Raw genomic sequence first — 27969 nt, 5'->3', positions numbered from 1 at the left:
CCCTGGATGTAGGAGAGCAATGGGAAGGAAACTGGATGCCCTGGAGGACTTTCACATTTTTGTCAAGTTGAAGTTCTTGTTTTTCAATGAAGAGCAGGTACTCCACCCAAAAGCTTTTCAAATGATACTATCGTGCAACCCATGAGCAAATGCACATGGGACTCTCACTGTGTACAGACAACTGTGCTGTGAGTTGTGAGGAATACAAAAGAAAGCAACTCAGTTCCTCCAGTGTGTGCTAAGGGCCCCCGTGTGGTTAGGGAGACAAGATACACACACCGGAAAAGTTAGCAGCCAGCCCAGACAGTTTGTGACCTGAGCCAAATGAGTTTTCCCAGCTGTCAGTTTTCCAGGGACATGAACACTGGGGGAGTTGGGAGGGATTGCAAAGGGAGGATTCACCAAGAGAGTGGGTTTGGGCTTTGAGGGCTATTTTAATAGGTATATATGGAGAGGAAGGCAGGCAAGCTTAAGACCAGGTAGAACTAGTATGGCTGGCAGGAAGGGCTCTGCAGAAGCCTCCCTTCCCCCAACGACTGCTGCCCCCATTCATGTCTTGATCTCTGGAAGTTTAATAGAGAAGATGGGATTGTATGGGGTCAGATACAGCCTGTGGGAGCTGGGAAACAGGGCCGGGTACCTGATATTTCTGATCCTCCAATTTTCTACACTTAGCTTCAATTGCTGGCAGCTCCCCCAGCTGCTGAATTGTATGTGTATGTGTGAGCAGTATTTTAAATTAAGCAGTGAGTGCTTTCAGCTCATCATAAACATGCTAAAAAGCTTCAGCCACAGCCTGAGCCCACCCCCACCCCTTACAATCAGGCGGCAGCTGGGGCCACTGGACCCCACACTCTAATGCATGTTGCGTATGACTCACCAACAAAAAAACATCCAACACTGTATGTTTCAGTCTTCCTGGGTAGCAGATCCCTAGTTGTGGTGGGAAACCTCAGCCTGAATTTGGAAGGCAGAGGGCCTCAGCCCCACCCTACAGACTGAGAATTCTACAACATATGAAGAACCTACTATGTGCAAGGCTTTTTGGGTAAGTCCATTAATCTCTCTTGGCTTTCCATTTTCTCATCTTCAAAATGCATATAATAATCCTGACAGCTTTACCTCCCTACCAGGATTATATATCTTAGCCACACTGTTCTTTTGATTTCTGGAACATTTGTAAAGTCTTCCCTTGCCCCAGGGCCTTTGTGCCTGCTGTTCCTTCTGCCTGGACTGCTGTGGCTCTTGCTTTTGACACAGGAGGCTTTTTCCTTAATCTTTCAGCCTCATCTTAAATGTTACCTCCTGATCCCAGCCTGTGTGGCTTGGCAGTTGAGCATCAACCTATGATCCTGGAGATCGACGTTTGATTCCTGGTCAGGTCAGGGTACATGCCTGGGTTGCTGACTCTATCCTCAGTGGGGGGCATGCTGGAGGCAGCCGATCAATGAATGACTCTCTTATCATTGATGTTTCTATCTCTCTCTCCTCCTCTCCCTTCCTCTCTCTGAAATCAATAAAGACTTTTTTTTTTAAAGTCACCTTCTGAGAAAATCCTTCTCTGACCACCTACTGTTAGTTCTCTCCTGCCCCTCCCTATTATTCCTTTTATTGGCGATACTTCATTTTTTTTGTTTTTTTGTTAATCCTCACCCGAGGATATTTTTTCCATTGATTTTTAGAGAGAGTGAAAGGGAGGCAGGGAGGGGGGAGAGAGAGAGAGAGAAAGAGAGAGAAACATGGACGTGAGAGAGAGAGACATCCACTGGTTGCCTCCTATATGTCCCAACTGGGGCGGGGGAATGAACCCGAAACCCAGGTACATGCCCTTGACCAGGAATCAAACCTGTGACCCTTTGGTGTGCTGGCAGACACTCTCAGGACTGAACCACACCTACCAGAGCAGCAATACTTCCTTAATCACACTTACCTCTCTGGGTAATTATGTCTGTTTATGTTTACCTGTTTTCATCTGTCTTTCCCACTGGAATGTAAACTCCAAGAGGACAGGGACCTTGTCTTTATTGCTTGGCAATGTGTCCCTCTCATCTAGAGGGGTGCTTGGCACATAGTAGGCTGACATAAACAAAACCATCTGGGAAATGTTTTCTCCCTGAGGTTCCTGCCAGACATATGGTTGCTGAGGGGAAAATCATGACAGAACTGTGTCATTCCAAATGAAAAAAAAAAAAATCAGGCTAAAGGGAGGAGTTTGTTGAAAGCAGTTCTGTTTTAGAAACCAGTCCTTGGAGTCTCATCACCAGACACAGAGTCTTGCGAAAATCAAACAAAAGGGATAGAAAAGATAAAAAGCTGACTTTTTACTGGGCGCTTACTATGTGCCAAGAACTGTTGTAAGTGGTCTACACAGATTATCTCACTTAATCCTCATAATAAGCCAATGACGTCAATTCAACCCAGCTCCATTTTACAGATGAGGGGATTGAGACTGAGATGTTAAGCAAAGTGCCCAAGGTCACACAGCTAGTGTGAGGCCTAACCAAAAGTGACCCACAACAGTCAGAGTTTGAGTCGGTGAACAAAATCATTTCTGCTCCTGCTGCAGCCAGCCTCCATGCTCTCCTGCAGCCCCATGCTCATATTTCTACTGCAGCAGTGATCATGCTGCAGTGCCTGGCTTGTACTCATCTAGCCTTCCCACTAGATTGGCAGTTTCTCAAGTGCAAGAAATGGGTCTTCATTTTAGCTTCTGCTGTGCCTAGAATAGAGCTCTTTCCACAATAGACAACAACTGATATTTGTTGAGTGAATGAAGGAGTGCGGGAGTGAGTGTATCCATATTCTTTTGTTTTTTTCAGGCTTCAGGCTTATGGGCTCTTGTTTATTTCCCTGGTTTTTATTAAAACGTAGCACTGGGGACAAGGGTGTTCTGGTGCAAGAGGTCCCTCTCACCACAAGATACAAGGGAGACCAGCTCTGACTGGGAAAGCCCAGTCAGTATCTACAGAGCAAGGCACTTGATTTAAAGGGTAGCTGGATCTGTTTAGGACTTAAACAAACTTTTAGTGTTCAAATCTCATCTTAAATCCTTTGAGAAAGAGGCAGGGTGTGGAGTAGTAGGAGGGGGGAGTTATAAATAAACAAATACCCACAAACCCGCTGGTTTTTAAACAGAATTTGCTTCAATCAGTGCTGCACCACATTTTCCCAACTGGCCTCCATCATGAGAACAAGTGGGAACTTTTATACTGAATAACTTTATTCCCCCACACACACACACCCCACCAGATGAATGGCAGGAGTTTTGGCTTGGGAAGCAGGTTTTAAATCCTCAGCACACAGTTTGCTGCCCTACTGTGCAGCATCTATCACACACAGTGTCCTGCACAACATACCCAGACATCTCATCTGCTGCTTCAGCCCTCCAAAATAATTGGTTCATTGTTTTATTACATCATTGAGAGAGCTGCAAGCCTATTAAGATTATGTCATTGACATTTGCATGAAAAAGCAATCATGATACGTTGGTCATTTAACACAGCTGGGAATGCAACTGTGTTGTCACTGTTTCAGGTTCTCATACAAACCCTGAATCCATTTCACAGCCCAACCAGTGTAAGTAGATCAGTCTGATGTATGTCACCTTTGAAATGTTTTCTAACCCTTCAAAGACCAAGCAGGGTCTCTTTTCATGCAGTTGGATTTTTCAGCCTGTAGGCACAGCAATCCCAAGGTGAGAGATGCTTGCTTGTCATGCGTGTGAGAGTTGTACACTCTAGTGGTAGGATGCTGTAATACACTGTCATTTGTTCACTAACTGCTAATGAGAGCCAAAGAAAGTTTGGGCTCAAGAACAAATGAGGGCTAATGTTGTCTGTAGGGGAAGACTATTTAGAAAATTTATGAATCGGAGTTCTGTTGTGACTTCTATTGTGTGTTAATTTCAGTAGGACCCGTGCTTTGATTGCAGTTGCCAGTAAGCTTAAGCACAGGTCTCTACTAATGAGATTCAAGCACGTTTGTATTAATGATGGCAGAACATCTTAGTTCCAAACAAGGAAATCATTGGCAATGATTACAGAAGTATAAACAGCTCAAATTCATGTGTCAATTTTTCTATTGCAACTCATTGATCCTCTTCTTCCACTTTGCATGCTAACTGGAGTTTTATGGCATATGGCCATTAATATACTCTTCAAAGGAATCTATTGCAGACACCTGTCCATCCCTCTCCTGGTTTCAGACCTTGCCAAACCAGCCCTTACCAGCCACCTCAAAGTGTAACAGGCTGAGCTGGCCCAGTGGGGGAGTCAGCTAAAGAGGTGGAGTGGTTTAGATGCAAATCTCCTAATCCCAATTACCATGACTATAAAGAAATCAGGTTCCTGAATTTTGCTTGGCAACTGATTCCAACTTCTTTGCCTTCTGGGCCCTTTGGTATTTGGGCTGCTCCAGGTTCCTGCTTTTGATCTGTCCTTTCCTTATGGCTGCTGGGACCAAATGAGAGAACATACCCAGACCTGGCACAGTGCCTGGCAGAGAGTAAATGCTTAACAAATGGTAGTTGTCGTCTCCTTTTCCCTGTCCAGGTTTCTTCTGGTTCTGTTCTCTGCTCTGCCAATATTGGCCCTGGACCAGAGCCTGTTCCCTCCCCTGACTGGCAAGCCAGGTCATCTGCCCCTCAGATAAACTGGGCTCCCTTCTCTAGCAGCCTCTGTTGTCCGTACCATGTGGCATTCACTGTAACCACAAGCAGACCTCTGCCAGTTGCTGACATTAACTTATTGAATTCTGGCAGGGAAGAATAAGTTCATAGACAGGAATTTGCATGTCTGGGCCAGATACAAGACCAGGAGGCAAAGCCATATTTACCTGCCCTCCCTAATTGTGAGCAAATCACCCATTCTGGTTAAAACCAGATGTTTTACACCCATGACTGCAATGCCACACATCAAACAATTGCTTGCAAGTAACAGAGTGGTTTTCACATCAGAAATGTAACCTGTGTGCCACTTCTCAAATTCCTTAAAAGCAACTACCACACCTGGGTACTGTTCCCTTGAAAATAACCACCTTATTGGGTGTCTTACAGGGATTTTAATTTGGAAGCCCTAGGAGCACATATATGCTCTTTCCAAGGGGGTCTCTGGTTACTTTAATTTTCAGGGAATTAAAATATTGGAGAAGATAAGAGATCTTCTCCAAACTCACCTGCTCTTTGAAAATGCTCTTCAATTGCTTTGGCAAGCAGCCAATCCAAACAGTAAAAAAGAGTCAGAGAATGCAGGAATCCTGAATGCTATTCTCAGTGCATGTCCAAACAAGAACAGGGGTGGGGGCAACAGAAAGAGGAAAAAAAGCAGTTTTTGCATCTTAGGCTGGGAGAAGATCTCACTTCATCATGTTTGGGCTCCTCTCCACTCATATAGAGGAGAGAGGACATGTGGTGACATTGTGACAGCAGACTTTCCTTCCAGGGTCAAAGATTCAGCCTCAGAAGTTTTCCAGTTTGGCATGCAACCCCAGGACCAAAAGCAAGGATCATTCCAGTGAGGTCACTATCATGATCAGTTCTCAGTTGCTTTGACTTGGATTTTCTGTTTTGGGTTCATTGATTATTGGTGAATTTGCTCCTATTTACAGGGTGTCCCAAAAATGTATACACACTTTTTGTCTGTAGATTCTATTACATTTTGAGAATGAAATGTATTTTAATAAACACTGCCTTTATAATTATTCAAAGTGTGTATACATTTTTTGGGACACCCTGTATTAGGGAGAAGGTGGCATGATTGATTATTCCATATGACTTGTCCTTTTCAAGACTTAATCACATTCTGAGGGACTCTCTGAGCTCTAGCGACTATTTGGTTATGCTATAAAACATTGGCTTCTTTCTATGCATTCAGTGAAATGGTTTCTGATAATTTTCTAGTCTCCAACACTAGATATTACATGGTAAGAGACAAGTAGTTTAACCAGCTCTCATTGGGAGTTATCTCTTCTTCCTTCAAACCTCATGCAGGTGCAAAAGGGTGTCCGGAGTGTCTTTCATGCCATTTTATTGATGATACACATCTATTAATTCATAAAATAGCTTTTTTAAAGTCCTCATTATGTGTGAGGTACTATGCTATGATGCACTTAACATACTACATCTTGTTTCATCCTCACCACAAAGCTGTGAGGCAAGTATGGGTATTTTCTTAATTTTATGTATGAGGAGACTGAGACTCAGGGAGCTTAATGCAAGATCACACAGTCAATATATAGGGAGCTGGGATTCAAACCCAGGCTCATCTGATTCAATTGCACTATACTTCTTCCACATAGTTTATTTTAGGCCCCTCACAACCTTTAAGAGCAAAATTAATCCTTAGGGAAATTTTTCTACTCTGCTTTTTGCTAGCACAATAGTGCCCCCTTATCCACAGTTTTGCTTTCCATGGTTTCAGTTACCTGCTGTCAACCACGGTCTGAAAATATTAAATGGAAAGTTCCAGAAATAAGCAATCCATGAGTATTAAATTGCATGCAGTTCTGAGTAGTGTGATGAAATCTTACGCAGTCCCACTCTGGACTGCCCAGGACATGAATCATCCCCTTGTCCAGTGTCTCCTTGCTGTATATACAGGGTGGGGCAAAAGTGGGTTTACAGTTGTTCATATGGAAAATAATACAATAATTAATAAATAAATAGTAATACAAGAATAAACTCTGTGTTTCACATACAACTGTAAACCTACTTTGCCTACCCCTGTACACTACCTACCCCTTAGTCACTTAGTAGCCATCTTGGTTATCAGATTGACTGTTGTGGTATTGTAGGACTTGTGTTCAAATAACCCTTATTTTACTTAATAATGGCCACAAAGTGCAAGAATAGTAGTGCTGGCAGTTTGGATATGCCAAAGAGAAGCCATAAAGTATATGTATGTATAGGAAAAAACACAGTACATATATATAAGCTTTGGTGCTATTTGTGATTTCAGACATCCACTGGGGATATAGGAATGTATCCCCCATGGATAAGGGGGGACTACTGTAGGTACTATTACTGCTGCTGCTACTATTATTAGTACTATTATCATTTATCTAGCACTGCATTTTTTTTAGCACTGGTAGGTACTTTACATCCAGGTATCAGTTGTAGATTCAAACCCAAGCCTGTATTAATTCAATACACCCATTCCACTATTCTGAACTGCTTGTAATGAAACATAGGAGATGTAAGACATATACAATTTGAGTAGGCTAACTGCTAGCTCAACTGCCAACATTTACCCAACATTTATTGAGCACATATTAAATGAAAAATCTATACCTCCTGCCCTCTAGTTGCTTATAAGACCTTCAAGGTAGACAGATATAGGAATCATAAATTTAAATGTATTACGTTTACGTGATATAAAAAACAAATAAGCATTGCCTGTAATTAGTATAACAGAATATGTGTAAACAGGACACTATTAAGGGCTTGAAAGAGGTAGGCCTAGTTTAGTAATGAGAATAAGGACCAAGAAGGCAAGTGGTTACAATGGGTTAACTCTCTGGACTTCTGTTTTCACAAATGATACCCCAGAATAATAGTCATAGCCATCACTGATTTAGCACTCACTGTGCAGTACACATGGCACTAAGTGGTTTTTACTTAGTCTTGACAATCATTGTTCTCCCTTTCCCTTTTCTACAGATGAGGCTCAGAGACATTAGGTAATGTGCCCTAGGTCACACAGCTCTCCAGTAGCCAGTTGTTTCTATCTGTAGAATCTTCTTATAGCCACTAATTTGTATGAGCCCCCACTTACCTCCTGACTGAACTCCAAGTCACATGTTTTCTACTATGTTGCCTTAAAATTAAAATTAAAATCAAGGATAATCTTAGTCAACTGAGCCAAGAGGATAAACATTAAAAATATCAATTAGTGCCCAGCCGGCTTGGCTCAGTGGTTGAGTATCAACCTATGAACCAGGAGGTAGCAGTTTGATTCCCGATCAGGGCACATGCCTGGGTTGCAGGCTCAATCACCAGTTGGGGGCGTGCAGGAGGCAGCCGATCAATGACTCTCATCATTGATGTTTCTATCTCTCTCTCCCCCCCTCTCTTTCTCTCTCTGAAATCAATAAAAGCATATAAAAATATCAATTAGTAGGTAGAAAGAGCTATACAACAGCACAGAAAGACACCCAAGCGGGTTAACAATGATGGGTGTGCAAGAAGTTTGCACATTGATGGTTAATTGTAGCCCTGCCAGCCCTTACCTTCTTCCTTCATCTTCTTGCTCTGCAATTTCTCAAGCTTCTCTAGAGAGCACAACATACCTAGAAACAGCCTGACCTGCCACAAGAACATACCAGGCCAGGAATGGCAGGCCTAGGGCAATAGGGCTCTGGGCTAGGAACCATAAATAACCACTTTAATGAACACCAGCTTTAGCAAAAAGCCATGTCATTTCTTAAGAGATTCTGTGCCTCTTCTATGGACTTAGTTATTTGAGAAAGGTCTAGCTGGGTGTATACAACAATGATAACAATTACAGTTGCCCTTTAGTGAGAACTTACTATTGCCTAGGCCCTGTACTAAACACTTACATACACTAACTCATTTAGCCTTCACACAGCCCTATGAGAGCAAATGCTATTGTAACCCCATTTCACATCAGGCTCAGAGAAGCTAACTAACTTTCCCAAGTGCATACAACTGGTTGGAGGTGCAATTTGAAGCCTGAAGCATCTGGTTCCCAGGCCAGAGCTCTTAATTCCTGTATTTAATGAATGTCTGTTGGAGGAATAAGCAGATGAATGAATGGACAAATGTATTAATTTATTTCCCTTTAACAAACATTTATTGAGTGCACTGTATGCGTCAGCTCCTGTGGTAGGCATTGAGGATTCAAATGTTCAACATTTAAACACCGGTATACCCCCTGCATAGCTCCTGCCCAAGCACTCACAATAGCACTCTCTAATGTGACATGATTTCTTGAGGGGCAAAGTAATTTGAGTTTCTTGAACTGCAGTTTTTAATGATGACTTTAAATTTAACCCAAAGCGGGGGTTGTGCACTGGTGAAAAAACAGCTTCAAATGAGAATGTGTCTTTGATTAATCATTGATTCAGCCAGAGAATGGTTACTACCAGAAATGGAGCTGCAACTCCTATCACATTAGCTAACTCTTCTTCCATCTATCATGTTTGTATCCTGTCGAAGCCTCCCACGGTACAAAAGTTATCTATTCCCTAATGGACAATTATCCCATCCATCATCCTGCTAGTCCTGTTGATTGCTGGCAGTCTACTTGCCCACGGAGGAGACTTACAAATAGTCACGACCAATGATGTACTGGCAAATTGCTCATTTTTACACATTTTAAATCCATACAGAATAAATGTCTTTTTAGGCTGCCCTTTAAACTTCATTTGTTTTCCTGGTTATATAAGAGTAGGTTATGAATTCTTTACCTGTATGTGTAACGTGGCCTCTGTGAATATTTCAAAAAACCTCTAGGCAGCAGCCCTATATATATTAAAGTGATGAATAAATGAAATAAACACATCTGGCGTAATAACAGAGGGGTAGGCCCCATACCTGGGGCTCCAGTGGCTGGTCATTAAGTCAGGGTGATCACAGTCTTCCTTTCCCTTTTCCTTTCCAGGTATTTTGAAGAGAATACCAAGTTGATTAGGGTCGAGGTGAGGACTCATGGTGCTAAAAGCAGAGTTTGAGTGGACATTGAGAGATGCCTGTTGAATTCCCTGGGACTATTGCTATGAGATTTGAAGGCAGAAATGCCCCCACCCCCACCTCACACTCCAAGTCTGGTAACATTAAACTTTTGATTACAGTAAACAATATGCTCAGTACAACCAGGAGTCACCAGTTGTCCAAAGCAAAAACCCAAGACTTGTCTTTCCCTCATCCTTATTTCTCACCCCTGCATTTAGCCAGTCACTAAGCCCTGCCAAGTCTACTTTCTAAGCATTCCTTGAATTTGACCCATTTTCACCATTCCTCCTGCCATTGCTTTAGTTTAGGACTCTCTCCCAGTCTTCTCTTGCCTTGATTCCTTCAATAGCTTCCTGTTTCCTCATCTCTTTTTTCCCCCTCTGCTACCCTTCTCCCCAAAGTGGCCTGAGTGATCTTTCTAGGATGTAAATCAGATCACTTCACACCCCACCTCCACTTAAGTATAACTGACTTCACAATACCTGAGACCAGAGGCTCTCAAAGTGTGGGTATGGGGCCAGCATCTCTGAAAAGTCTGTTAGATCAGGTACTTATTGGAGACCTACTGAATCAGAAATTCTAGCAGTGTTCCCCCAATTTGTGTTTAAGAAGACCTCCAGTTGGTGCTGATGAGCACTAATACTGTTCTAGACCACAGTGGTTTATTTCTACCGCACAATCTGTTATCAATGGTTATTTTTCTATGTTTGTAGTCATGTCTCTCTACTAAATTTTAAGCTACTTGATGACAGTGACTCTATTGTATTCATCTTGGTAGTTTCTACAGACCTAGTACAGTGCTTTGTACTCATTCATTGACTGAAAGAGAAAAATTGCCACAGCCCTGGTAACTCAATCCGCCAAAGAAGACCAGACACAGAGAACCTGACTTGAGTCTCTCATTTTGAGCAGTGTAACATTGAAGGAGTCACTTCCTTCTCTGAGTTCTAGCTTTTCCATCTATGAAAATATAATACCTTTTCTAATTATTTTCTCTAGTATCTTGTTCTTTGCTAATGTTTTCAAAATCTCTTTTGTTTATTAGTACACTTAAAACTTTAAAAAATACTTTGTATCATATAATTGCGGTATGTGAGTCCCTGAGGATGTAATTCTGTTCTTGTTGTTTCTAACTTTATTGTGTGCTTTGTAATTTTGGATTATGTGTTCATGTTCAGCCAGACTTTAGCCATGGTAATCCAATGAAAACTGGATGGAAGGTGTGTTTCTCCAGGGAGGATTTGTGTTTGCTTATTCCAGGTGCTTTAGGGCACTATTAACCCAGGATTACTTAATTGTTTAGTTTCAAAGGCAGGAGCTATGTCTTATTTGTCTATATGACCCAGGCTTAGCTTAGATGCTCAATGTGCATGTGTTGATTTAATGGATGGATAAACAAGGTATCTACATGCTTATTTTGGAAGCCCAATAAAAATTGTAACCTTTGGTGATAACAAAGGACAGTAGTTGCCTCAGGAAAATAAAATTACTAACATTATTGAGCACTTATTATGTGTCAGGTATTGTTCTAAGTGTGCTGTGTGTATTAACTCATTTAACTTTCACTATAACTGTGAGATAGGTACTATTAGGGTCCTCATTTTACAGAGGAGGCACCAGGCTTGGAGAGGCTGAGTAACTTGGCCAAGGTCACACAGCTAGTGAATGGCAGAACTCAGATATGAACTCAGGCATCCTAGAGATACATGTAACCACCATCCTGTATTGGTGAAGAGAACAACATCAATATCAGTATCAGTAGCAATAGAGTGGAAAATTTCATTACTGCTGAAGGGACTACAAGAACCACACAGGCCACACCAGGCATGAGAAGGGACTTGGCATGGTCTTGTATTGTGAGTTAACACTTGTATGTGGGGTTCCCCTCACCAACTAGAGTATGAGCAGTTTGAAGGTGGACACCATGGATTACAGCTCTTTGAAATGCTTAATATATGTTTGCTGAATGAACAAATGAATGCTTCAAAATTAACCACAGTGTTTTAAATAAATTACACTTTGTGGATCAGACTGAAATTGGTGATAAAGCTTTCACTTTGCTTTAGAATCTGAAAATGCCTAGACATGGCCATAACACAGTTGGGTATAATCACACCTTGACTTTGTCCTGGTGTATGGTACTCAGGAGCCTCTGGGAATAGAAAGGAAGAAACTTCCTTCATAGACCCTGAGGCTGTCAGGAACCAAAGGCTACTGTGTTTGTTACCTGTCCTTTGGCTGCTTTCCAAATCTAGGAGGACCTAGAGGAAAGGGGGACTTTATTTGCTCTTATCCTTGTCAAGGCCAGGAAAGAATTTGAGTGTGGACTCTCAGTAAACAGCCTGGGTCTGGGTCTTAACCTCTGGCCTCCTGTGATGGAATGAAATCCCCAGTTTCCACCAATCTTGGCTCAGTATTTACCTGGGGATTTGCAGTAAGCCTGGAGATAAGGTTCCAGAATGAAGAGGAATGGAGTTAGGAATGAGGGGAGGACTGTGTGTATGTATACTGGGTGAGGAATGGTGGGGGTCGGGAGTACCAGGATTATAAAGCAATGAGAGTGGGGTTTGGAGGGAGAGTGTTGGAGAAAAAAATAACTCCCAGCACACACTGGTTCCTTTTCAAGTACTTATCTTTGCAGAAACAACTTGCCTGGCTCCAATCTTAGAAGCCTGGATTGGGCAGTTAGTCTCCAAGATTCTCAATTTGACTTTCCTATGGATGGGGGTTGAAGATTAAGAGGGTGAAGAGGACTTTGGTATCCTGGTGTGAAAAGAGGCCCTGGGATCAGAAGTTTGCCCCAGTGACTGTGCTAATATGTTTGCCCCTGTCCTGCTAGGGGGCATACAGAAAGTCCTTTCTTCCCCTCTCGCCCCCGGACTCACTGCTAGAAATTTGCTGGGGATGTCAGGTGTTGAAGATTTGAACGTGAGGCATGTTGGATTTGAGGAGTGCAAGGAATGTTCAGGCAGCTGGTGAGGTCTGGTCTGGAAAGAGAGATATGGGAGTGACGAGTCTAGAGGTGAGAGTTGAAACTGTTCAAACGGAACATATAGAAAGAAAAGCAGAAGAAAGTTCCTATGCAGTTATCATAGTCTGTGAGGTGGGAACAGAGCTTGGGAGTGGTATTGGTTTGAGGAGGGGTCGTGTATTCATTCATTCATTCATTCATTCATTCATTCATTCATTCATTCATCCATTCCTTCAACATGTATTGAGCTTTATGCCAAATAACAGAGTTTGAAGAGGAAGTTGGAGATTTAAGAGGGAGAAGGGTTAAGAGGGGCTCCCAGGGTGGATTCAGATGAAGGAGAAGGGAGGGACTGAGCTCCTGGGCTCTCTCTTGCCAGGAAAGCACATCTGTTAGCACAAAACTGCATCTGTATCCCAGCCAGCACTCCCCCTTTCACTCCCTCCTCTCTACCCACCCCCACAAGAGGGGAGCATTATGGCAGCTTCCTACACCCCTGCTCCCCCTCCATGTTCTTTCTAGGCACTTAACTTTGGCGCCAGCAACACCCCTTCTAAGAGCTCAGGCAATCCCCAGAGGTGGGGTGAGGGGGGAGGGTTGACAGTTTCAAGAAAAAGAGCTGGAGAAGGAGCTGTCTGTCTGTCTGTAATTAGCTCCAGCTGTTACTGCACGGCAGCGTTGGGGGCCATCAGGAGTGCGAATGAATGCGTATGAACCTGTGTGCGTGGCTCCTCATTGCTATCACTCTATTTTTCACTGTATTGTGTGCTGGCTTTAGCCTCGTTGCTCTGCAACTTCTCCTGTCCCTGAGGATCCCAAAGGACAGAGTGTTCCACAGGCAGCACCAGCTTTAATCACTAATGCTGCTAAGCATGAGGACAACAAATATAGGCCCCCATATGTCTTAGATACACAAGCCCCTGCTCTTCCCCTCCACTACCATTTCCTGAGCTTTTCCCTCTGAGTGAAGCCGCAGCCCTTGAAATTAGTGACACCTCATTTCTACACAGCTTTTTGGCAAAGAATTTTCACAGCTGTCATGCCATGCATCTTCAGACAGTCCGGTGGGGCAGCACATTGCAGGTGAGTACCCTGAGCTCCGGGCAAGCAGAGAGATTTGCACAGGGTCACCCAGCTTGGTGGGTGGCAGAGCTAAGTCTGGGCTGCAAGTCCTCAGCCTCCTGGCCTGGTACACTGTCCCCAGCAGAACAGGGCCAGAAGGGCTGCTACTGGGTGGCTCTGGCTATTGCTCTCCGTGCTTCTGAGAATCTGTCAGCTGTGGTTCCAAGACCTGCAGTAGCAATAACTGAAAACTAAAACCTCCAAAGCCAAGCCCAGCCTAAAAGAGTTTATTTAGGGCCTGCCTCGTGCCCACCACTGTGCAGGCGCTTATGGGGGGACATAGGCAGGGGTACAGCATAGCCCCTGTCTTTAAAGGAATAACAGCTTGAATAGGGAGACAAAACTTAGACACCAAGTCCAAAGGCAACTCTAAGAGCTTTGCTCTCTTCCACTAAATAGTCTGTGACCAGGGACAGTGACACAGAGACCCCTTCCATATTCATCCCTCTCCAACCCCAGCCCTGGAGGGTGGTGGGTGGGGAGGGCTAATGATGGAGGAGAGAAAGTTGGAGAAGAAAAGAAAAACTAGAGTTTACGCTAAATGCCAGGCACAATGTGGAGAATATGTTATACATAAGTCATTTATATGATGTTTGTAATATGTAAATACACACACAAACACATGCAAGCATGATCACTTTCTATGGGTTATCTATTTGGCTGATTCTTATCTATGTAGAGTTCAGGACAGTGTCTGGCACTTAGAAAGCACTAAATGGATGTTAACTATTCTTCCTTCTTATCATCACCATCTTTATTATCATTATCTGCATGAATATTATATACATTGTCTCATTTAACCCTTCTACTGCCATGAGGTAGCAACTATTATTTTCATCCCCAACTTACAAATAAGGAAACCAGTAGCTTATTGTATTCAAGACTAGGGATCCTGGAAATTCAAAAGAGAACCCAATCTGGTCCAGGGCAGCTTTGGGGGACTTCCCTAGCTAGCAAGAGGGGCCAAGGCACACATAAATACCCATGGTCCAATGGGGGCTGTAGTTGAGGAATGTAGCAGTGTCATGAGGCACCAATGGTGAGTGACCTGGTATCTGGAGAAATTAGGCAGGTGTCACAGATGATGTATGTTGGAGCTGGATCCTGAGGGATGGAGGGTTTTTCTAGGAGGAGGAGTGGAGGGAGGGGAAGGACATGCCAGGCAGAGGGAACAGTGTTTGCTTGAAAGTGCATGTTAAGGAGAGTGGGAGTTATTGGCAGCAACAGAAGGAGAATGGGAAAGGTGGTTGGGATCAGCCTATTCATGGCTTTGTTGGTCACTATAAGAGTTTTGCACTTTGTTCTGTGAGCAATAGGAAACCATCAAAGGTTTTTATTAAGGCAGAGGAATGACAGACCAGGAAGACAATTCTTAGGGCACTAGGTAGGAAGGATTGGAGGGGAGAGACACTAAAAGCAGGTATACTAACTGGGAGGCTATCTCAAAGGTCCTGGTGAGACATGACAAATGCTCTGGACCAGGACTGTGGCAATAAAAAGAGGAGGGAGCCATTCTGGGGATGTGTCAATAGGTAGGAACCACAGCTCTGGGTGTCATGGAGAATCAAAGAGAGGGAAAAGGTGATGACTCTGATGTTTCAGTGTGGGTCAATGATGAGACTGTCAACTGAGACAGGGACCACAAGACTATTAATTGGCAAGAGGATGAGTAGAGACAGGTGACAAGTTAAGCTTGGACAGGTTGGTTTGGGGATGGCAGTGGGACTTCCCAGTGGACATGTTCAGCAAGAAGTGAGGTGAGAGATGGGGGCTGAGAAGCCACTAAGGTCCAAGTGATATTAGTTGACTCCATGGGACTTGATGGAGTGTCTCTTCTCCTATTTATTCCTCCAGGGCAAGGCCTGGGGACAGAGCCAGGTGAGCCTTAGTATGAAAGGGGCAAGGTGGTTGGGGAAACCGGCCCAGAGTGAGAAGATGCCCTTCTGACCCCTCCAAAAAACCTCATCCCTTCCTCTCAGGATCAGCACCCTCTTCTCAGGGCTGCGTTCAGGGCAGCAAAGGGGAGTGCTCTGTGGGCAGAACTCATTTCCACACAGGGGCTACATGCCAAGGAAAGAACAATCACTTTAGATTTTGAATTTTGTACTGGGGGAGCATCTTCTAATGAAATCCAAAAAATTAACCACTGGGGACTTGGGAAAGAAAGTACAGAAATCAAAGCTCTAAAAGAGCCACTGGAGCAGTAAGTGCAGACAACTCAGTCTTCAGTGCTCCTGAGGTGGGAGCCCATTCACAATGACATTTTTAAAGATCCAGTCTGTGAGCACCACAGCCGGTCTCCTAGGAGTCCTAGAACTTTAATTAGACCTAGCAGGTCCCATAACCAAATCCCATAATCCCATAAATCTATAGCAACAAGTTAGGTACGAGAGTTTTAGTTATACTCTGAATGTAAGAGTTCCCAAACTGCCATCTTCTTTCTCAGACTCTGAATGACCCTTGAACAACTTCTCCCCAAGACCTAACTATTTACCCAGGAAGGCTTTGGTCTCCCCAGAAACCCTGAGGACGGCTACTGATTTCTCTGTTAAATCTCTGGGGCCACAGCAATAATGGTTCTGAACACTTTCCACACATGAACTCATTTATTCCTTGTGAATATTATAGACCCTGTTTATATGTTTAATAGTATTTATAGTAACAACAATAAAAGATAATGTTTGCTGAGTGCTTAATGTAAGCCAGGTATGGTTCTAAGCAGTTCTGTGAAATAACTCATAATTCCCCCGAACAACACTCTAAGGTATTATACTATTCCCATTTTACAGATAACAGAACAATTCACAGAAAGATTAAGTTGCTCAAGGTTACATAGCTTATAAGAGGCCTGGACTGAGAGTCATAGCCTGCTGGTGTGGCTTCAGCATGCTGTTAACCACTGAGGTCTTCTCTAGCTCCTACTAGCTCCAAATGCCTCTGGATAAGAGCTAACTGTCCAGTTGTACCTTAGACTGGTAGCACTGCTGATTTAAGTCTGCAGCCCAGATATTTAACCCTGCTTAGGGTCTTTGTGAAGCAGCCAGGAGCCATTGTCTGGACAAGAGAAGCTCAGGACTCAGAAGGCATTTGTATGTGCTCCTGGACAGCGTCAAGATGTAGGCTGCACCCGGACAGTGTGGCTCGGTGGTTGAGCATTGACCCGTGAACCAAGAGGTCACTGGTTTGATTCCCGGTCAGAGCACATGCTGGGGTTGTGGGGGTCAATCCCCTACTGGGTTGCATGCAGGAGGCAGCCAGTTGATGATGTTTCTCTCTCATAGATGTTTCTATCTCTCTGTCCTTCTCCCTTCCTCTGTCTCTAAAAATCAATGAAAACATTTAAAAACATTTTTAAAAAAAGATGTAGGCTGAGCCTAGTTATAGGAATCAGAGACATGTGACTTTCCTCCCCAGTCCCTGCCCCCTTCCACAAGATGGAGTGCACTCTTTCTTAAGGTGTGGCCCAAGGAGAGCTTTTTAAACATACAGAATCCAGAGATGAACCCCAAACCAAGAGGCTCTATATCTCTATGAGGATAGTAGCTGGAATATGCATTTTTACCCAACTCCTGTACTGAGAGTTCAAGAGCCACTCTCATTTAGTCTTTGAAAGGATGTAGGCCAGTCTTTTGATTCTAGAGGTACCATAATCATGCCTAGGGGTGCTTTCTCCCCCTCCCTCCTGCTGAGCAGAGAATCAGGGAGGGCTAGATTGCAGAGAGCATGCTGAGAGCATGCCTACACAGAAAGTAGAGCTCCTTTCTGCCACCACACCCCTTGAAAGAGAGTGAATTCTGCATCCTGAGGAGAGGGTGGGGAGGGGGAAGAGAGAAGGAAGCGAAGGAAAGCCTCTTGAACCTGCAGCACCCTGGAGCCCTGACGAGAGAGTGTCCTGAGGGAGGGAGGAAGAGAGAGGGAGTGTTAGAGGAGGATAACAGCAGTGGGCCAGCAGTCAGGGGGTCAGGAAGCCACAGTGGGAGTGGCTGTGACTAGGTATCAATACCATAGCTGCAATGAGCTTTATAAAAACCAGAGGCACAAAGTTTTAGGTAGGAATTCTTTTGTTAGTGCTTCAGGAGCTGCACCCTTCTGGACTCCACCCTTCCAAAAATGATTCCATCTCGCCACTAGGGAATGGGTAGCCAGGCTCAGTCTGAGGTTGGGGAAAGCCAAGAAAAAGGTTTCATGTATTCTTAGCAGTGAATCTGTCAATGTAGTTAACTGGGGAATGGAGTGGTTGCAGAAGTAGTGAGAGGGAAGTCTTGGGAACACTCTAATCTGGTGAGACCAGAAGGAAAAGGAGAAGAAGGTTACTTTAAGGAAATGGTGAACCCCTGAAACCCTGGTGGTGTTAGACCTGCACTGAGCAGGATTGTCTGCTGCTATATGCCATACATACAACAGAAAGCTGGAAATCTTAATTACAGTTTATATCCCCAGTAACTATTTTGTAACTACCAATCTTACAGGCATCATTCTCATTTAATCTTGACAACACTGTCTGATAGATCCTACCATTATTGTGCCGTTTTACAGATGAGGCTCAAATAGGTTACATGACTTTCCCAAGGCCACATAGCTAGTGAATGGCAGAGCCAGGATTTAAACCAAGTGGTCTTACTCTAGAATCTTGTCCACTAGTCCAGGAAGGAGCCCACATAGAGATGTGGGGATGCCTCACCCTTGGCCTGTGGCTGTGCAGGGACATCCCCTCTTTCTACCTTATAGCTTTTGATGAAGAAGATGAGTCTCCTCAAGTATGAGTTCAATGTTGGTCTCAAAGGAAGGAAAATGTAGGAGCAGAGTCTCAAAGTCTTAGTCCCTGCATACTTCTCTCCTTTGACCTGCCCTGATGGGCTAGAGAAATGCTGGTATTGAGGGGTGACAGAGTATTTAATCTGTTTGATTCCTTGTTCTGAGAACTCAACATTTTTGAGAGCCCTAGTTCAGTGGCTCAGGTAACAGCCTGAGGGTGCCCTTGCAGGGAACTCGCCTATCTCTTGTTCTACTCTAGTAAATGGGATTTTTCCTCCTCTCTGTACCCCAGTTTCATTAATCGAGTCTTTGCCTTATTCCCCAAATACCAAGTCTCTATCTCAGTAAGTTGCCTTGTACTTCATTTTAGCAAGACTAGAACCCTCCCTTTCTGCCAATGGAGCTTCTTGGTACTTTTGGCCTTGACCTGCTCCGTCTTCTAGACCCCTCCTTGTTCATCTTTATGTCTACATGTTCCTTTCTCTTCTCTCTTCTGTCAGAACCTGCTCATGATTGGCTGTGTCTAGATGAGGCTTAACAGGTTGACCCTTCTAGAGGTTAGCATTTTAACTGATGCCAAAGCCCTTAGTAAAGGAATTATGTACTTAAGAATTTTCAAGTCCTTGGGAGTGAATAGGGAGAGATTTGGAAGGGCAAGGGAACATTCTTAATACTCCCAGAATGCCATAGATAGACAAAAACAACAACAGCAACAAAAACTCAGGCTACTGCCAAACCTGAACCTGGATTATTTTGGTTACAATCAGAGTCCATCACATATAGTGCCCTCCCTCTCCCCACCCAACACTCAAGGCTTTGACAAAAAGTTTTCCAGACAGTTTTCCAAAAAGTTCTCTGATCCAAGCATCATTTTCTCGGAGCTCTTTGGGAGAACAGCTGAGAAACTTCATGAGTTACCGAAGACCACACAAACAAGCAGTAGTCAAAGCAAAGCCAAATTCCTCCTGAGACCAGTTTCTTCCTAGAGCCTGAGAACTAATCCAGTCTCCACTAGAAACAAGGTGAATTTCCCTTTTTGATTTCTCCAGCACTGATGTTAGCACTGTTTTCAAATCCTCCTCAGACCTGGCACTCTTCGTAGAATACAAATAAGCAGCTGCTTAATTCTCCAATCTGAGAAACTGAAGGTAGCCAGCCTTGGTCTTACGAACATCTTATGCTTTTTCTCTGCTAAAGACAATGTTCCCTCTATGGTGCTGTATGGAAATGAAAGGGCAAGACCTGCTGATCTGGCCTGTTCTTATTTATGGCTGAGGAAATTATTACGAAAACCCAGAAGGACACTGTTTTTCTCTGGGTCATGGCAGGATTTCCAAATGACTTTCTATCAATGGCATTCTTCATCCTCACCTTCAAACAAATCCTGGACCCTAAGAATGATTTTGTCTTGGTGTTGGGGGAGGAGGGGAGGTCACAAGGCCTGACTATCATCCTGAACTATTTTGAGATAACTTCAGCAGTCCTAAAAAGAAGGGTTGAATATCCCCTTCAGGGACTGACAAGCTGGCCAGAAACAATGTCCAGTCTCTCAGGAAAGTGGCAAATAAAAACATCAGAAAAGCTCCTTTCCTGGAGAGCCTATAGTTGTTTTGGCCTCTCTCCCCAATAAAATAGGAAGGCACTGAAAAGGCCCTTCCCACCGCATAGCATGAAGCCATTGTGGCAGCATTTCTGTGTTGAGAATCAACCCAAACCACATTGCTCTTCCCTTTTACCATGAAGGAGTTTCTAAATTCTCATTTATACTCTTCTGCTTATGACATCTTTCACAGTTTTAGCAAACTGCATAAAAGATAGAGAAGCCAGCAGGGGCTGTGCCCACAATAGTACTGTGGTTGCTTAATTTAAGAAATTCAAATATCAAGGGTGCACTTCTCCCATTAAGTCTAACATGACAAATCAGGTGTACACAGCACAGATGAACAGAAGACCCCAAAGGACAGTTGGAATTTTTGGTATGCTGGGGGCTTGGGCAAGAACAAAGAGGCATTTTCATTTTCAAAATTAAGAAGCAGTTCCGGTGGGGTGTGGGGGTGGGGGTGTTAGGAATTCCTCCAATGCTATGGGCCTGCCCACACCTGAGTCACATATTGATGACCTTTCCAGGCCTTGCCCTCCTCTCCCCCTCCCCAAAAGACAGAATGAGAAGCAGTGAGCCCTGGTACTTACAGATGCAGAGGATTTTAGGACAGGAAAATGGAGACCGCAGGCTCCTGAATGCCTGCCGAGTCAGTTGCATCAGATTAAGAAGTGATGACTGTAAGAAGATGTTTGGAAAATCTTGTTGGCTCCCCTCTCCTTTGTCTGTTCAGTCCACATCCAAACTCACACCACCCCTAAAGACATCTGTCTTTCCAGGCTTCCTGGTGCTTCCATGCCCCTTACCGTGAGGGTGCTGGCAGCCACACTGCCTCTTGGAGCCTGTGGCCCGGCAAGGTAGTCAGACTCCAGGGATTAGGTTGGCAAGAATGACCATCCTCCAAAATATCAGCCCAGAGAAAGAGAGAGAGCGAGCAACCCCGAAAACAGGTCCAGGGCGGAGAGCTCCAGGTCCTTAGCGTGTTCCTGGCATATTCCAAAAGTGGCATCCACAGCAGAGAAAGTGTCCCAAAATAGCTCAGGCTGCCAATGCCTCGCTGAAACCTGAGAAAGAATTGCTGAATTCAAAGATCTGGGCCACGGTGGGTGTGTGATCAAAGTGCAGATTTGTTGGTAGTAGGGACTCAAGCCATAAGCTTAGGAGAGACAAGAGGTCACCCGGGTCACGGCCTGTCTTCTTTTTCAACTTCCTTAAGTTAGTGGCGACGTCAGAAAGCTTCCCTGTGTTGAGACAGGGGACTGGCAAGAGGTCCTAGGGATGCCGCTTGCATTCCAAAGTCTCTAATGCACTAACAATATGAAATAGCAGTGCTTTATTTTCTGTATTTCAAGCAAGGGAACTGATACTGTGCAAAGGTTTTTTAAAGATATTGCTTCATAACTGATGAAATTCCCTTTCCAGTAGATTTTTCACTTCCTTTGGCCTTTGGCATAAGTAAATGTCAGCTTCTTAAAAATCAACAGAGAAAAGCAAACAGTAGGGTCTCTGTGATTTTCTTGGGATTTGAGGAGTCTCCCCTCCGTGGCTTCTGACTGGATGGTGTCTGTACATTGCTGTTTATGGTACTGGGAAGGATGAGGTCCACCCAGATATGCTGTCTCATTTTTGTATTTGCTGAGATCTTGGGACACCCTCCTTTCATCAGGTATGTTGAAAATTTCAGGATTGTCTGCAGAGACTGGGGTCAGTATGTGGAAAGTTCAGCATGTGCCTTTCTTGGACCGACTTTAAGAAGAAAAAGCACAGAATTTGGTTTCTAGTTCCAGCTTTGCCTGTCTTTTGCTGTGTGATTTTGGGCAAGTCACACCTCTTCTCTGGATCTTAGTGTCCTCTTCTGTAAAATGAGGATGATAATCCTTATTCTAATCCTAACGCAAGGGTATTTAGTGAAGATTAATGCAAATAATCGCCAGAATGTTACTAAAGAAGGGCTTGTCACTCTCAGTAAATGGTGGCATTCTTTAGGGGACCCCGAATGGTAGCCACTAGAGTCTTGCATCAATATGCCTATAGCAAGCCCATCGAATACCACAGTACTAGCTAGTGTGGGCTTCATGCCTAAGGATCGATATTACTTCTGCTTCCAAGCTGTGGGACTTATGGCTAGTTACTTAGTGCTTTGGAGCTCAGTTTCCCTATCTGCCAAGTGGATATACAAACTAATAATATAATACAGGCACATAATTTTTATCTGAAACCACTGGAGCTAGATATGTTTTAGAGTTCAAAACTTTGAATTTTAGAAAAGCAATATTGTACAGATAACATATAACACTCCTTATGGGATCTGAGGCAGTATCCTGTGATCAAACACATTAATATTTCTAAGTAGGAATGGGGAAGACCTGGGGGTAGGGTGGATGCGGGGTGGAGGGGGTCAATGGGGGGAAAGGGGGTCATATGTAATACTTTCAACAATAAAGATAAATTTTTAAAAATACTTCTAAATGGGATAAATGAATAACCTCATTCCAATTCAAGTCCAATTCTGCCAACAAATGAGCTTGCCACAAAGAATATATATATATATATTAGAATTATTTGGAGGTCAAAAGGCAGATAGGAAATTGTGGATAATGAAAGAAGTTAGTACAGCTGATTCTTGAAAAATGCAGGGGTTAGAAGTGCCAAACCCCAACACAGTTGAAAATTTGTGTATAACTTTTGACTCCTCCCACACTTAACTACTAATAACCCACTGTTGACTAGAGAAGCCTTAGCAATAAGATACAGTCGATATTTTATTTTATGTGTTATATGTATTATATACTCTATTCTTACAATAAAGTAAGCTAGAGAAAAGAAAATGTTAAGAAAAGCATAAGGAAGAGAAAATGCATTTACAGTATTTATGAAAAAAATCCTTGTATAAGTGGACCTGCACAGTTCAAACCTGTGTTGTTCAAGAGTCAATTGTACTTATTTAGTGCTTGCCATGTGCCAAATATTGTTCTAAGTAGTTTATATGCCTTAACTTATTTAGTTTACCTATGATGGTATGAGGTAGGCATTATTATTACCATCCTCACTTTACAAATGAGGAAAATGAAGCTCAGAGAGGTTAAATCACTTGCGCAGGGTTCCAAAGCCAGTAAGGGGCAGAGCTGGGATCCTAACCTAGGCAGTTGGACTTCAGAATTTGTGCTCTTAACTACCTTCAGAACCTACTCCATGGGGTTAAAAGGAGGCTTCAAATGCTTACAGGGGCCAAACAATTCACTCTGAAAACAGTAACTCATGAGCCAATGCTCCACATACAGGGAGCAGCTTACACTGTTCCAGCTGATTGTTGCCATGTCAGAATGAGGATCCAGACTTTTCTGTTCTTCCGAGAAGAGCCAGAAATCCAGCTTTTTATTTTAAATCTGACCTTTTAATGTTGGCAACTAATTAAAAAATTGTTACAAACATTATGTGGGTCAAATAAAATTCATCTGCAGTCTGGATCTAGCCCATGGCTGCCAGTTTGCAAGCTCTGCAGTGAGGAAATTGATGCAAAAGTGCTTTGTAACCTTCAAAATATGTTCTAGAAATAGACAGTGTCATTTTAGGGTTAAGATTTTTTTCTTGACTGTAGCCTAGTTTTTTTAAAACTGGTGTTCCTGGAGATGAAAAGTCGGAATTTAAATAGAGACATCAGTGAACTTGAATGCTTCATTCCTTTGGCAGGCTGGATACATGAGAAGCCTAGGTGTACTGGACGGGCTAAGCCTCAGAATTCCTGACACACCCATTGCCTCTTTTAAGGAGTTTCCATCCACAGATCCTAGCTGAGGGAAGTAGAAGTTTCTTATGAATAGGTGGCTATGTTTGGTACCATGTGATTCCACTTCCCCCTGGCAATAGCTGATTGAGACAGGAGAGGGCATCTGATCTAAGAGCAGCCACTCTATAGGCTGGCAAGCAGCCTATGAGGGAACCTGGGATGAGAATTTTGCCCAAGAAGCACAATTGTGACTAAATGTGGACCAATGAAAGTCTCTTGCTTGGGGAGTTTGAACGCCAGACCTAGAGGGAGTGAGCAGTTGGCACAGGGGCAGTAACTGAACACAGAGAAGGTAGGCAGCAGGGTCCATTAATAAGCAGGGCCAGGAGAGATTACTGAGCTTCAAGTAGATTCCAGACACTAAACATTTTTGTTGTTGTTTAAAACATTCACAGAGTCTGTGAGAAAGCTACTGTTATTATCCCTGGTTTCCAGACAAGGAAACTGAGGTGAAGTAGTTTAAGTGCTGGGGATGGAGCCCAGGCTTGTTTAATGTTAAAATGAGGGCACACAGACTCCTAAACCAGTGGTTCTTAAACTCTAGAGTGTTTCAGAATCGCTTGCATCAAAATCTGAGCAACTTATCCTTACACAGAAACGCAGATGTACAGCCAAAACACTGAAGGGAATTACTTTGATATTCAAGGGATTTCTGCATAGGTGACTACCGTGGTCTCATCCCACAGTATGGTGGGCACTAGTGGGATTCAAATGGGCATCACAGGAGGACAACTCATCAGCAGCTCTGGAGGAACCTATCTGATTGGCAATTCAATGGGGAATTCTGGTCACTCAGTGACACACACTCCTGGTGCCTCCCAAGCAACAGCCAATATGAGCCCTCAAATGAAACTCCTCAGAGAGTACCACAAATCTTCTGCTTCCTTCACTAAATCCTAAATTGCCTGAAGGTTCTGCGACCTCATTTTTAAAGCACTTAATAAAATGGTACTTTGAGTGGAAAAAAAAAAAAAAAGTGGATTCCTTGGCCTGCCTCAGACCTATTGAGTCTGACTCTTTGAAAGTGAAGATCCCTCCCCAAGTATTCATCTGCATTTTAACAGTCCTCCCAGGGTACATCCGAAGCAGAAATGTACTTTGAGAGAGTATGGCAGGTACTGCATTGCCTTCACCTTCAGAAGCAAGGTTAATGTCAACAGATAAGGTCAAACTCCAATTTAAACTCTTTTGGGAATGGGGCTAATTCTGCAAATAAGAGGACATCAATTTGTCCACTTTTTTGATCCAGGAAGTATACACTGACACCGATTATCTGAGGGAAGATGGCAGAATTGAGATGGATGTTCAGCAGTTTGTATAGAAGACCCTATCTGCTCTCCAGGGTACAGAGCTCATAGCTCTTATATATTCACTAAGCATTTTTCATGAGGAGCACAAATTGCAGGAACTCAGTGCACTGGCGACAAAGAACAGGAGAGAAAATTACCAAATGCAGAGAGATAGATTGTAAAACATGGGGGTTTTCAAATGTGAACCCACTCCCTAAGCTGATGCTAGAGGTTCTTCTTGGTCCTAGAATAATTGTGTAAGAATTGCTTCCATGGCTTTATTTATATATGTCATTGCTAAAAATGTTGTATAGGACAGGATCAAGGCTAGCAGCTTCTTCTAGGTTGTTGTAGAACCCCACTCTGTTGGTGGTATTGAGCAAGTTTTGAATTCATCTACCTTTAGGAACTCTCCCTAGGAAGAAAAGTAATAGTTTGAAGATTGCTTGGAGAGCCTCAAGTCAGAAACAGGTTTGTGGCCCAAATGCTTAAAAATACCAGGCACATATTCCTACAAGAGGGCTGTATGGTCCAAGGGGTGGTATAGGTCAAATGCTTTGGCCAAGTCAGGCCTCAGCAGGGCTTGAATTTACACTTGGCAAGTTTTATGTCTCTCATGCTCCTTTCCATGGACACTTTCTTTATCTTTGTTAATATCCTCACTTAGTATAAGGTCAAACTCTGTTCTTCCCTGTTCTGGCCAGAAAGACTTCCTGTTTTATAGGTATCTGATCTTATCTGTGTTGATATTTTAACTGGGAGTGATTCCCTAAAGCAGGTCCTTGGACAAGTGCCCATCCTCCTGAAAAATCGTAGCAGTCTACGATGCAAAGAGAAAGCCTGAAGACTACAGAGTCAGTGTTTTCTAAAGTGAAATTCATTTCACTTTAAAGGACCATCCTTTATTCTGAGATTATTTCCTATTCTTTTAGTATTTAAAGAGTCATTTCTTTTTGTGAAATGAGAATTTGAGGTTGTTTTGTCTTATTTCTTAATGCCTTTACTTGGAAAATAAAAATCTAACAACCCGCTGCTAGTGCCTCCATTTTTCGGTTTGCAATAGCTGCCATTCTGGGCACCTGGTCTAATTTGAACAGTTCTGCTAGGACTTCCAGGTACCTCCTATCACCACTTACATCTTAAGTGCTTATAAATTACCTGCTTCATAATCTGTGGCAGAATCTCTCAGAGGATTGACATCAAGCTCACAGCTCTGGAGTTTACAATATACTGGTCTGTAGTTTCCTTATTTAAGAAAGTTGGGATGCTGCCCATTTGCAGTCCTTCGGTATCCCTCTTGTTCTCTCTGATTCCACAGATCCTTTAGGACAGCACCTAATGCAAGGCAGTTCCGTTTGCTCTTCTTATAGTGTTCTTTCCCCTATAGAGTTGGACATGCATATACATGTTGTTTGGGGAATTTGCAACGCATCCAATGAAAGCATAATTCCCAAGTAACAGTCAAATCCTTCTCTTTGGAGTTACCCAGAACACACCTACCCTCTTTTTCATATGACAGCCCTTCAGAGACCTGAAGACAGTGTGTGACTTTCCCCTGAGTTAAGAGCACCAGCTGAGTCAGACAGACCCAAGTGACAAGCCCAGCTTCACTCTCTCTCAGCTGTGAGAGCCAAGGTAAGTTATTTGATTTTATTTTCTCTCCAGTTCAGTTCTTTAGCTGATTTATAAAATGGGAGTGAAAAACCCACTTCTTTGCCTTATTGTGTAATAAATAATGTCATTTATGTAAAGTGCTTAATACAGTGCCTGGCAGAGTGAGCCCTCAGTGACAGCTATTTTCCCCTTTATTATAAGAGCCGGGTGGGCATTTTAAGTGTCAGGGTTGTTGGGGAGCAAGGGGATGGAGAGACTTTCTCCCTTTCTGATTGATCAGGACCCTAAAGTCAACCAGGTTTTTCTTTATTCTGAGGTTGTCTATTTTCAGTTAACTGGGTATGTGTTTGCTAAGGCTGTGGGAAAGGATATTGTTGAGAATTCAGGGAAAGGTTATTTCAAGAGCTGGAAAGCTATTTGTTGACATATTGAACCATCTCTTATTTATTCTTATTTTCTCGAGCAGCTAGCCATGCAATCCCCGAAACTCAATTACCTTTTGTGAAGCAGCAGGAAGCATGACACCTCCTAGCCGTATTGATCAATGCAGACTGGGCAGGACGTGAAGGACCTGGGAGGTGCTAAGCAGTGATTTCTGGGCTTTTCCTTCCTCAGAAGGCCTTCCCTCTCTGTGTTTGTAGAAACACTGGCATTAAAAAAATGGAAGCCTGTGTACCAAATGGGTGAACATGCAAGAACGCTCTGTGTAGTCTCCCTAGAAGCAGGTTGATGACAAATGGTCACAATGGACTGGAAGTTGGAATCCTGGAGTGACCAGTGTCAGAGTGGTTTTTTAATTGTAGCTCTTTACACATACTGGGTTTTGCTAGAAATTCCATGATATGAACTCTGAATGTCATTAAAGCTAGAAAAAGTTTGGAAGGAGACACACCCAACTGTGAACAGACAGAGGAATGGGACTTGAGGGGATGGGGGGTGGGGTAGGCTCAGGGCTAGCTTGATCTGTATGTAAGATTTCAAGTTTTCTGAGAATATATTTCTAGATTACTTGTGTAAATATTAAACATAAATAAAAGTTAAAAAAACAATAAATCATCTTTCAAAACAAAAACAGCAACAAAATATAAAACAAGCCATTGGAGGCATTTTTCAGAGGTCACTACTGACCACGGATCTAAGTAG

The 27969-nt window shown here is 43.3% G+C and overlaps 1 protein-coding gene across 1 annotated transcript in view; it reads left to right on the top strand.

Annotated features, from left to right (window-relative positions):
- RTL9 (retrotransposon Gag like 9) overlaps nt 1–27969 on the top strand; it is a 130581-nt gene that overhangs the window by 92933 nt on the left and 9679 nt on the right. Inside the window, exon 3 of the mRNA XM_081125955.1 lies at nt 26732–26847. The gene's annotated coding sequence lies outside the window, so the exon portion shown is untranslated. The remainder of the gene's footprint in view (nt 1–26731; nt 26848–27969) is intronic.

Source organism: Miniopterus schreibersii (assembly GCF_964146895.1).
Source record: "Miniopterus schreibersii genome assembly, chromosome: X".
NCBI classification, from domain to species: domain Eukaryota; kingdom Metazoa; phylum Chordata; class Mammalia; order Chiroptera; family Miniopteridae; genus Miniopterus; species Miniopterus schreibersii.
Note: the sequence above shows the minus strand (reverse complement) of the source record. Positions and strands in the feature narration are given on the sequence as shown.